Genomic DNA, 10,408 nt, shown 5'->3' on the forward strand with positions numbered 1-10,408 from the left:
TATATGTCGGGAGAAATGAGGCCATCAGTCACTATAGCCGGAGATAAATCTAAATCATAAGTTACATGGAGGACATAGGCCGTGTGGGAGACGTATCTGCAGGGATGCCGGGGCGCTCAATCCTCGGTGGTAGCCCGTATCAAGATCTCTTTACATTTCAGAAGGGGGTGAGCTTCACCCCCTACAAACGGGCTTTCGGACGTGCTTATCTCGACTCTATTCCCGAAGGGCGAACGCTGTCAGCCTGGGACTCTGCAGATAACGGTTCTTGCTTGTATATGTATATATATATTTTTTTTTATTTTTTCTAAAAGTATACACGTTGTCGAAAACTTCAAATTTCATCATTTTCTCTTTAAATATATGAGTTTTTATTGTATTTAGTTAATACTTGTTAAGTTAGAGAAAAACGTTTTATAAATTTTTAATTGAGTATACATACTTTTCGTTCGTGTACATTATTACTATCACTACATGTTTAATATGCAGTATGCAGACATATACCAATTCCTTGAACTATTATTATGAACATTCCAAAAGTTATGAGCATCACATCGAAACCTCCTCTCTGAACAGGTCAAGATAAGGCACCCTTACTCTCTTCTCTTCTGTATTATCTATCTCTCTTTTTCGTAGCGTGCAGAGAGCGTGTACAAAGGGGGGTGTGAGTTGGAGGGTGGTCGTTCGTTCGTGAAATAAGCTCTGCAGGGTTTTAGTGGTTGAGCTTGGGGTGACTTAAGGGTGCAAACGTTGGGACCCCGAAAACAGTCTTTGGCCCTCCCAGCTGCCGATGACGTTTCCACGTGGGTACCCGCGAGGCTCGCGTGTTTTCGACACAGTGTACAGCAATGAGTTTAGTGCTCATGCAGCAACCCCAAATGCACCCTTGTGTTCTTCTTACTGAATTTCGATTCGAAGTGAGGATAAATCCTCAAGTGCTTTCAAAGCTTGTTTTTGAATATCACGTGTCAATAAAGTTTTAGTAATTTCTAAAAAAAACTATCTCTCTTTCCAAAATGCATACGTACATATATTATTAGTCGATTAGTTATTCGCGCACTTACTTTAAAATAAAAATGAGTTTTTCAAAAAGAAACTACACTATATTTTACAAAAATATATTTTCAATAGCACGGTTCGCGCCCGCAGTCAAAATATTCTTAGACAACAGGGGTCCACAGCATACAGATATTTATCATATTACTATATGTGTATAGAAATACATTTTTATTATCTATTCAAAAGTATCTCAGAAATGACCTAAGTTAGGGTGTGGTTATAGACATAAAAAGAAAACAAGTTTCTGAACGTTATGAAATAGACAAATATATTTATTTATCAAGTATACCTTCTGTAAATTGATGATGTGTTCGTCATAACTAATATCCGGTTTTTCAGTTATAATCGCTTGATTATATTACCAAAAGAGCATATCCTGAATCGACTCGAGTGCCTACTGTTGTGCCTCGGGGACTTGAGAAGGAGTGGAAATTAAGGGACTACTATTTATTCTTTATTCACTATATACATATATATATACCAACACAGCACCGAAAGTTCCCTGTAAGTTGCAATTAACTTGACTGCAACCTTCGGAATCTTTAGTTGCAAAGTTCATGAAACATTAAGCAATTTAAAAACACTGCGGATATTTAAAGAATTGTTTAAGAAAGGTACTAATTTACAATCCATTTTGATATTAAAGACTCTAATTTAATAAGCACTAATTTCTTAAGTGTTTCTTTTTCTTAAGCACTTTTCTTTTAGAGTGTTTCATGAGCTTCGCAACTAAAGATTCTGAAGATTGCAGTTAAGGTATTTTCAACTTTTAGAAAACTTTGTGCTGCATATGTGAGGTGGTTATATTAATCACAAAAATATTGAAATGAATTATTATCTAAAAAGATAATTCTTTTTCTTTAATGTTGAAGATGTGTTGTATAATACACATGAAAATGGTTTTTACCTACAAATAAGAAATAGCTTGTTTGCTCACGTATTTAATAAGAATGAAAACAACGTGAATTTGTGAGGATGTAATTTTTCATAGCATCAAGTACAATATTAGTACCATGTGACGAAGCGACTACTCTTTTCAAGCAAACTACGTGTTCATGTATATATATATATATATGTATATATATATACGTAAGGTAGGTTGGTACAGGGAGTTTAATCACGGGGGCTATCACAAGTCCTAAGTGGGCTTCCTGCCCGCTTCGGAATTATAGATAATGTCAGATAATAATAACAGACCCTGTAGGGCAGACCAGCCAGAGGCAATAAGTATAAGGTAATAGAAGATGGTAGTGGTGGTGGTGGTATTAGTAGGAGGATAAGTATAGGTTGTGAAGCTGTGGACTGTGGTCCCACTCATTCAGGGTTACCTTCTGGTATAGAGCAGAAGTCAGGCCCAGCAGTCTGAGCTCCATACGTGCTAGGCCGTAAGGTCAACCCGGTCCCCGTTTCACCTCATCCCTTCATCTGTGACGTACGTATGAAATTCTTTTTCTCTTTTCTCTAGAAACTAACTACTGTCCATTTGTATTATTTTGTCATTTCAATATTAGTAATAAAAAATATGACTCGAAAATGGAAATCAGTGCCGAACAATAATAGTGCAAAGTAATGTCTATTATTTTTCAGTAGGTGTATATATGGATTTAAGGCTTTGAGCCATATACATCGAAAGATTGATACGCCTCCCATATGTCCTCCCTTCAGAAAAACTAGTACCAAATCGCACCCTAGCACCCTAACAAAAATTGGCATACAATGTACCAGATCAAAAAGGTTACGCTATGAGATCCTACGCTATTAGCTTACACCTCCCAGTATGAGTCTTATACAATGTAAAGCACTGCACCTATTTTGTACTAAACAGGTGCTCCCTGTAGACAACATGGTTTCATCGTATCGACCACAAGAATAATTTATCACAAAGTAGGGTAAATGCGACCACATTACGCTCGTTCTTCGCATATGTGGAAAACAGGAGAAGCAACTTAATTTAGAAACTAATTTTTTGGTAAATGATCTTTTGGTTTTAACATGTCGTAATCTCAGTAAAAATTCCACTGCACAGTTTAAGTTATTCTGGCTATCTCAATTAATAGGCAAATATCCCTGATTTCGGTTGCCAGAAGTTAATTACCGATTGGTATGCATTGACATTTACATTGCGTAGAAATGTGTTTATTCCCCACCAGTGCAATTATGGAAAGGTCATAAACCGAACTGAGGGTTGATTGAGAATAGATATGTAGGTTGAGGGTGCTAAGCAAAAAAGAAAAGAGAGAGTTGGGTCAAGAGAAACAATCTGGAGGGGTAACGTATAGCAAGTTTTAATGTTTGTAAGGGGTCTTTCTCGATGCAAGTGCCTTCTATGAGGAAAGCCACTTAACTCTCTTGGATAGTAGAAATAGAAACACGATTGTTCTGTTTCACATGGACCCTTATGGTAGTAAAAAAACTGAACATTTTTAATAGATGCTATTACTTTATTATTTTATTTGACATGATGTTTCAGTAAAAGAGAATTTATGCAATATGTATAATTGAGCGCTCCAATGCAACAACTCGTTCAATTGTAGAAAATGCGGCCCTCTGTATAAATTTTAAAGAATAGGGCCAAGAAACTGACATGAAAATTTAGTTTGGAAATAGATGTGCATCAGCAATGAAAATTTAGTTGGAAAATTTGTGACTAAAAAATGTCTCTCATGAATGGGAGTATAAATTCGACAAGAAATGTGTGGCTCTGCCGAGATTGCGTGCGTTTACAAAGCAAATGGCTTGAAAATAACCGAGCGGCATGCCCTGTGGCACCACAAGAGAATGTTGCGTAGGCACCGTAAAAGAGATGAGAAGAAAGAGCCAGTGATTCACGAAATCTAAAGAGAAAAAGAGAAAGTGTGAAGAGAAATGAGAGCGATAGGAAGGGTAGTGAAGCAAGAGGGTGCGATTACTCCGCAATAGAATGGGGGGCAGTGGTAGAATCTAGGGTCGGAGGGGCGGTATAATCGATGCGGACATGTGCAGTTCCCTTGGGGAAGTTTCGCAACCCCTAACTTGCCAAACCTATTTATACAACAATGCATCGTACACCCCCATAAACCAGCCTGTGGACCATCGCGTTGTAGTGCTATACAGTACACACCCTCACTACACGGGACCCCCAACTGAGAAACACTATCCCCGGGTCCCTTTGGCCCCTTGCCTTAATAACAAATACATAGGCACCTCTCACACGCATTGTAGTACACACCCTGTATTCGGTTTATAATCAACCCCTGCTCAACAGTTTATCTTGAACGATGTGAGCACGATGCTAAACTCCTTAGGGGGGTTTCAAGGGTGCTGGTATTTTAAATAGCAAATACTTATCTACCCGATGGAGCGGACTGGTTACCCCCAGTTCACTGAGGCAGAGTGATCGCGTATGAAATTCACAGTCGTTTATAAATAAACATACTCTTCAATCCGTTTATAACTCAAATTCTTATTGATTTAAGAAGGTTATTGGTGTTCGAGGAAAAATTCATCTTTTATTTGCGCTAAATATTAATCAGTTCTAATATAACAAAATAATACAATTATAGAAAGCGATCGCAAGCGGTACCATCATTGTACCATCAAACAGAGTTGCCACAAGTCAGGGAAATCAGGGCGAAGTGAGGAATTTTTATTAAAAGTATTGGAAAAAATTAAATTTTTAGAATTTATAAGAAAATTCTGAATTTTGGTGTCTTTTCTGTTTGTCACATAAACTATGAAATTGACAAGAATTCTATAATACAAACCCTTCAATTTTTTCTACTTCTCACAATAATTTCTTTTCAAATAACTTTATTCTTGAAGAAATATTATCAAATTATTACTCAGAAATTATTTAATCAATAATTTTACTTAAAAATTAATTGAATTTCAAAAAAGTTGCGTTTACAATCTTCATAAATAGATATGTACTTCATAGGTTTACATTTTTTGTTTATAGGTGCGTAGTTCGAAAGATTGTCAAAATGGTAAGAAAGTATAAAAAAACGTGTATATTCCTTTCGTGTAAAAATATTTATATATACATTTACAATATGCGGTTATATTTGAAGCCAATGTGTAAAACTGGACCAGCTGAGACTGAGATAATCCGGATTTCGGATTAACTTAAGCCTGCTGAAACACCAGGAGGTCTCCATTCGTTCCTATGACTGCTGCTCGTATATTATATTATTCTATATGTACATATTTGTATAAAATATACATATAGTACATAGTTTCATTCGCGCAAGAAAAATACATAGACACGACAGAGCGGAAGCACTACAGCAGCATTATAGAACGGGACCAAAAAATATTTCTAAGTGTCACGATTGTTACTTATTGTTACAACTTCTTGACATTTCTATTGTGTCCTCTCTTCTACACGTCATGTCGTATTTGCATAAAGTCCATGAATACTTGTGAAAGGGTTTTACTTTCAACTATTGTATATATATATATATATATATACAGTTTTTCTAAGGATATCAAATTGGGACAAAAACGTTATAAAAAGCTTATTAATATTTTATTATCTTGTAATTATGAATATTAGCGTCTAAAGATGGAGAGTTTCATATCAATTATTCTTGTAGTTTAGTTTTGTCTAAACTCCAAAATGCATACAGCCATCCGATATCAAGCAATAGATAATTTTAATATGTCTTGTTCAATTTAAAAATCTATATTTATAAAACGTACAATTGGAATAAGGGAACAGAAGCCCACATGCGGAATATAGTTTAATTGTGGCAACTTTGCTGTTTAATATTAAGAAGCTATAGTGAACAGTGTTCAGTTGTTCACCAGCATCTAAACGCGTATGAATTAAACAGGCGTGATTTGTAAGTCTTCCTTACATAATGAGAGAAGCGGGGTTAGTTAACTATATGTAAGGGACGCTGGACGACACGTGTGTCGACACGTGAGTTTCAAACGCGTCGGACTGTGACACTTGAACCCTCCTAGTTACACCCTAGGCCTCCCTTTCAGCCCCCTTCTTTTTAGACACGAGACTGGCTTCGGATATCGTTATGGCATGCTGCGATAAGAGATGGGGGTTTGATAATTTTTTTCAACACTATCTTTGTTTTCGATGCGTTATAGTTATTCAAATTTTTGTCAGTCTTCATCGAAAGAGTAAAATATTTGGTTATGTACTCTCTCAGGGTTGCCACAAAACTTTATTTTTGTTTTTCCTTGACTTTTCCATGACTTCCAATAAACATTTTCACTTTTTCCCCCTGACCCTGAAGAACATCAATGACTTCTTTTTTTAAATAAATATTTAATCGTTATTATTTTTTCATAAGAATTAGGATTATCAAAAATTTCAAATTCAATAACATATTTAAGAGAATCATTATAAAACATAAAGATATCGATCACTCCGAGTCGAAGACTCGGAGTAATCGCTATCCTTATGTTTTATAATAATTAACTTTAACTTCTTCAAAAATCATTTTCATCATTTTGATTATTCATTTCTAGAATTTTCAACTAAAATACTTCGTTAAGTCAATTTTTAAAAAAGTTCTTTGAGAATTTTCAAATCCTTTTGTTTACAATTTAATTTTACGAAATTTCATCGATTTTTCGGAAATTCTTCAATCAAATATATATTAGAAATTAAAAACTTCAAATAATTAAAAAAAATTATATTAAAATTTTTAGAAACGAAATAATTCTACAAAATTCTTAATTAAAAGTATGAAAAGTTTAAATTTTCAAAGATTTAAATTTGAAATCTTAAGACTTTTGAAAATTCAATTATTTCTAAAAATCCACGGTATAAAGATTTCAATATATTCAATTTTAATATAAAATTTGAACTGAAATTCATTTTAAAATCAGTATTTATTAGAAAATTTTCTATACAAAAATTCAACTGCTTAAATACAAAAATAAATATTTTATTAAATAATTAAATGTTTCTTAAAATTGAATTTTCATAAAATTTTATCAACAAATTTTTAAATAATTAAATTTTTTTGACAAATTTTAATAAAAATTTTAAGAATAATTTCATTTTTTGAGAAATTTGATAAAATTGTATTAAAAATAATTTAAATTCTGCCAAGAATTTTATTAAAATTTTTGAAAATAATTGAATTTCGAAGAGAATTTTTATTATTTATAAAGATAATTGAAATTTTGACGAGAATTTTTGTAAATTTTTGAACATACTGGAATTCCTGCGAAGCATTATATTATTTTTGAAAATAATTGAATTCTTGAAACGAATTTTATTTAAAAAAATTTTAAAGAATATTGAATTCCTGTGAAGAAATTTATTTATGAAAATAATTGAATTCTGGACAAAAATATTATTATTTATGCGAAAATAATTAATTTCTTGTGAAGAATTTTATTCTAATTTTTTTAAATAATTGAATTTTTCAGAATTTTTTCAAACTGTTTGAAAATAATTAAATTTTATCAAGAAATTTCAATAAAAAATTGAAAATAATTGAAATCTGACAAAGAATTAAAAAAAATTTTTTTTTTTAAATAATTGAATTCCTGTAAAAATGTTTATTTTGGAAAAGAATTGAATTTTTGGGAAGAATTTTATTAAAATTTTTTTTAAATTTATATAGCATTTTATTAAAATTTTTTTAAATAATTGAATTTCCATAAAAAAATGTATTATTTGTGAAAATAATTGAATTCTTATAAGAAGAATTGTATTGAAAATAATTGAATTTTATAGGGAAATTTTATTAAAATTGCAATTTTACCAACAAAATCTTGTAAAGAATTATGTTAACATTTTTTTAAATAATAGAATTTTTAAAAGAATTTTATTTAAATTTTTCGAAATAATTGAATTTTTCATAACTATTTCTTTCAATTTTGTTTTATTAATAGAATTCTGTTGGCAAATTTTATTAAAATATAATATATACTAAAAATAATTGAAAATTTTTGAAAATAATTTAAATTTTGCCACGAATTTTATTATTTATAAAGATAATATAAACAAAAATATAAGATGTTGGAAAATCTTCCAAATTTATTTCTCTTTCAAATTGTAGGCTTTAGAAGTATGAAAGTAGGGTACATATAAGGTGCACAACTATCAATAAATTTAGGTTCCCCTTTCTAGTATAAAATCCACAAATTTCCAACACATTTTGGAGTCAAAGTATAGGGGTCCAAATGTATTACAGTAACAACCTACTTTACGACTGATAAAGCCTACGATTCAGGTTCAAAGTAGGGCTTAAATTTCGAATCGGGTAGAGTTAAATGAAATAGAATTTGCAATAAAATGCATAGGTAATGATTAAAGAAAACAAGTTTGAAAACAAGTTTCTTTGTTTCATCATTAAATGTACACTTTATAAAAATTTCTTTCATAATTGTGTAATATTACAGTAACCTTACCGCGTAATATTATTGCAATATTACTGTATGTTTATATTTTAATACCGAAAATGTTATTTATTTGAAAGAAACAAATATTTGTTTTGCTCTGAGACGCAATAAATAAACCGCATTTGATGTTCCAGTTTTTTATTTTACAAAATTTTCTGCTTGGCTTTTTTCATCGGGTCGATTTAAGTGAGTAGGATCGAAAGGATTTTATCCTGTTTTTGGAGGGGATTTTTCTTTCTGGGCTCAATGCAAACGAGCCCTCGGGACGATTTGTCTCTGCAGAATTCTCAAGGGACTACAAGGAGCATTCTATGTTCAGAGGCGGGTGCGCATCTGTCGCACTCTGTAGTAGAACTCGAATTTTATATTTGTGAACAAAACTTCTTATCTTGTCGCTATAAGCACTCTGGCTTTTATATTATTATTACTATTATTATTATTCATAATGAATTTAATTATTAGAAACTGAACGAAATATGCACTGTAAAAAAAGGTTCTAAATTAGAGCTGATTTTGGCATTAAAATCGAACCACATTACGATTTAGTACCAAAATTGGTGTTAAATTAGTACCTTATTTTTTACAGTGTATATAATAGTCTATTTTATTCATACGCATTTATAACATTTTATGCAACATTATCAAATAATTTTGTTCTGATTTTGCATACGGGTTTTCTTCAATTTATTGTCGAAAGTACACTAAAAATAATTTTTTAAAGAAAAAGCTTTGAGAATTGAGAATAAGTATGTGCAAACATTGACAAGATATGAGAATCGATCACGCATGTAACATGTAGAAAATCTCATTGAGACATGGAAGGATGCAAGCAAGCCAAGTCCGTCGGGAATACATGGGGATGTATCAAGCCTTGATCCCAGTCTATGCCTCGCAGCCGTTCGTAAACTGCACCCTCTGGCAAAAACACATTAAAATCGAATTGACCAGATGTCCAGAAACCGAATCCCAGGACTATAACAACACCCGTCTGTCTAATGATGTTAGACCACGTTGAACGCCGTCACAGTAGCACTCGATTCGCGATTACACTCATTCTTCAATACTAGCTATCAATCAAATTCTTTTTTCCCTTTTTTCCTCAATATTTTTATGTTTCTTCATTTTTTAAATAAATCATTCATCTAAATGATTCAATAATTAATTATTAAATCAATATAGAACAATAACTAAAGTTTATCAAAATCACAAATCTAAAGAAAATACTATGTTTACTGTGTACTTTCTTCTTCAACTAAAATTATAGATACTTTTGCAACACTAAAATTTAAAATTAAATTGTATACTCAAAAAAATTTATAAATTTACATCCAAAGAAAAAGGATTATTTGACGTCCAGTCAAATATAAATTTATTTATGTTACAAACAGGCTGTCGGACACTTAACGATACGATCTTATATTATGCTTTTTTCTTGAAATAACAAATAGTTGCTGTTTTTAAGCACATTATCAATTAAAGGAGTTGAGTATTTACTTGAGTATTTAATAAAATGGAAACATTTTTATAAAAAATCAGAAAAGATTCAGTAGGACATCAGTCAGATATTTTGGATTTGTAAACTAAAAAAAATGATTTTAATTGCTTCCTAATTGAAAATTAAATTAAGATTTACTAGAAGTTAATGATATATGATATTTAAATCCTATAAGTTTTAATATTTATGATTAATCAGCAAAATTTTGTACTATACTCATTGCGCTAATATGGTACAGCATCTGTAGTCGGACACCACGATTTTTAAAATAAAGAATAAATTATCCCTTGTTTAATTTTATTGTAAAATAACACTATTTGCATAAAATATAAATTTCTCAATTGCCAAAAAACACGAAAGTGTCCGACTATACCTGCATTGTTCTATATAGACATTTGTTTAATAAAAATATATATTTGGTTTAAATAAAACATTTTTATAGGTACATACAGAAATTTACATTAATCTAATATTAATTTTATATTACATTAATGT

General features: G+C 31.3%; 1 protein-coding gene across 3 annotated transcripts in view; it reads left to right on the forward strand.

The window, feature by feature from the left end:
• LOC122512148 overlaps nt 1-10,408 on the forward strand; it is a 73,090-nt gene that overhangs the window by 28,493 nt on the left and 34,189 nt on the right. The gene's annotated exons all lie outside the window — the stretch shown is intronic.

This window comes from Leptopilina heterotoma, unplaced genomic scaffold, assembly GCF_015476425.1.
Source record: "Leptopilina heterotoma isolate Lh14 unplaced genomic scaffold, ASM1547642v1 Lhet_95, whole genome shotgun sequence".
Taxonomy (NCBI): domain Eukaryota; kingdom Metazoa; phylum Arthropoda; class Insecta; order Hymenoptera; family Figitidae; genus Leptopilina; species Leptopilina heterotoma.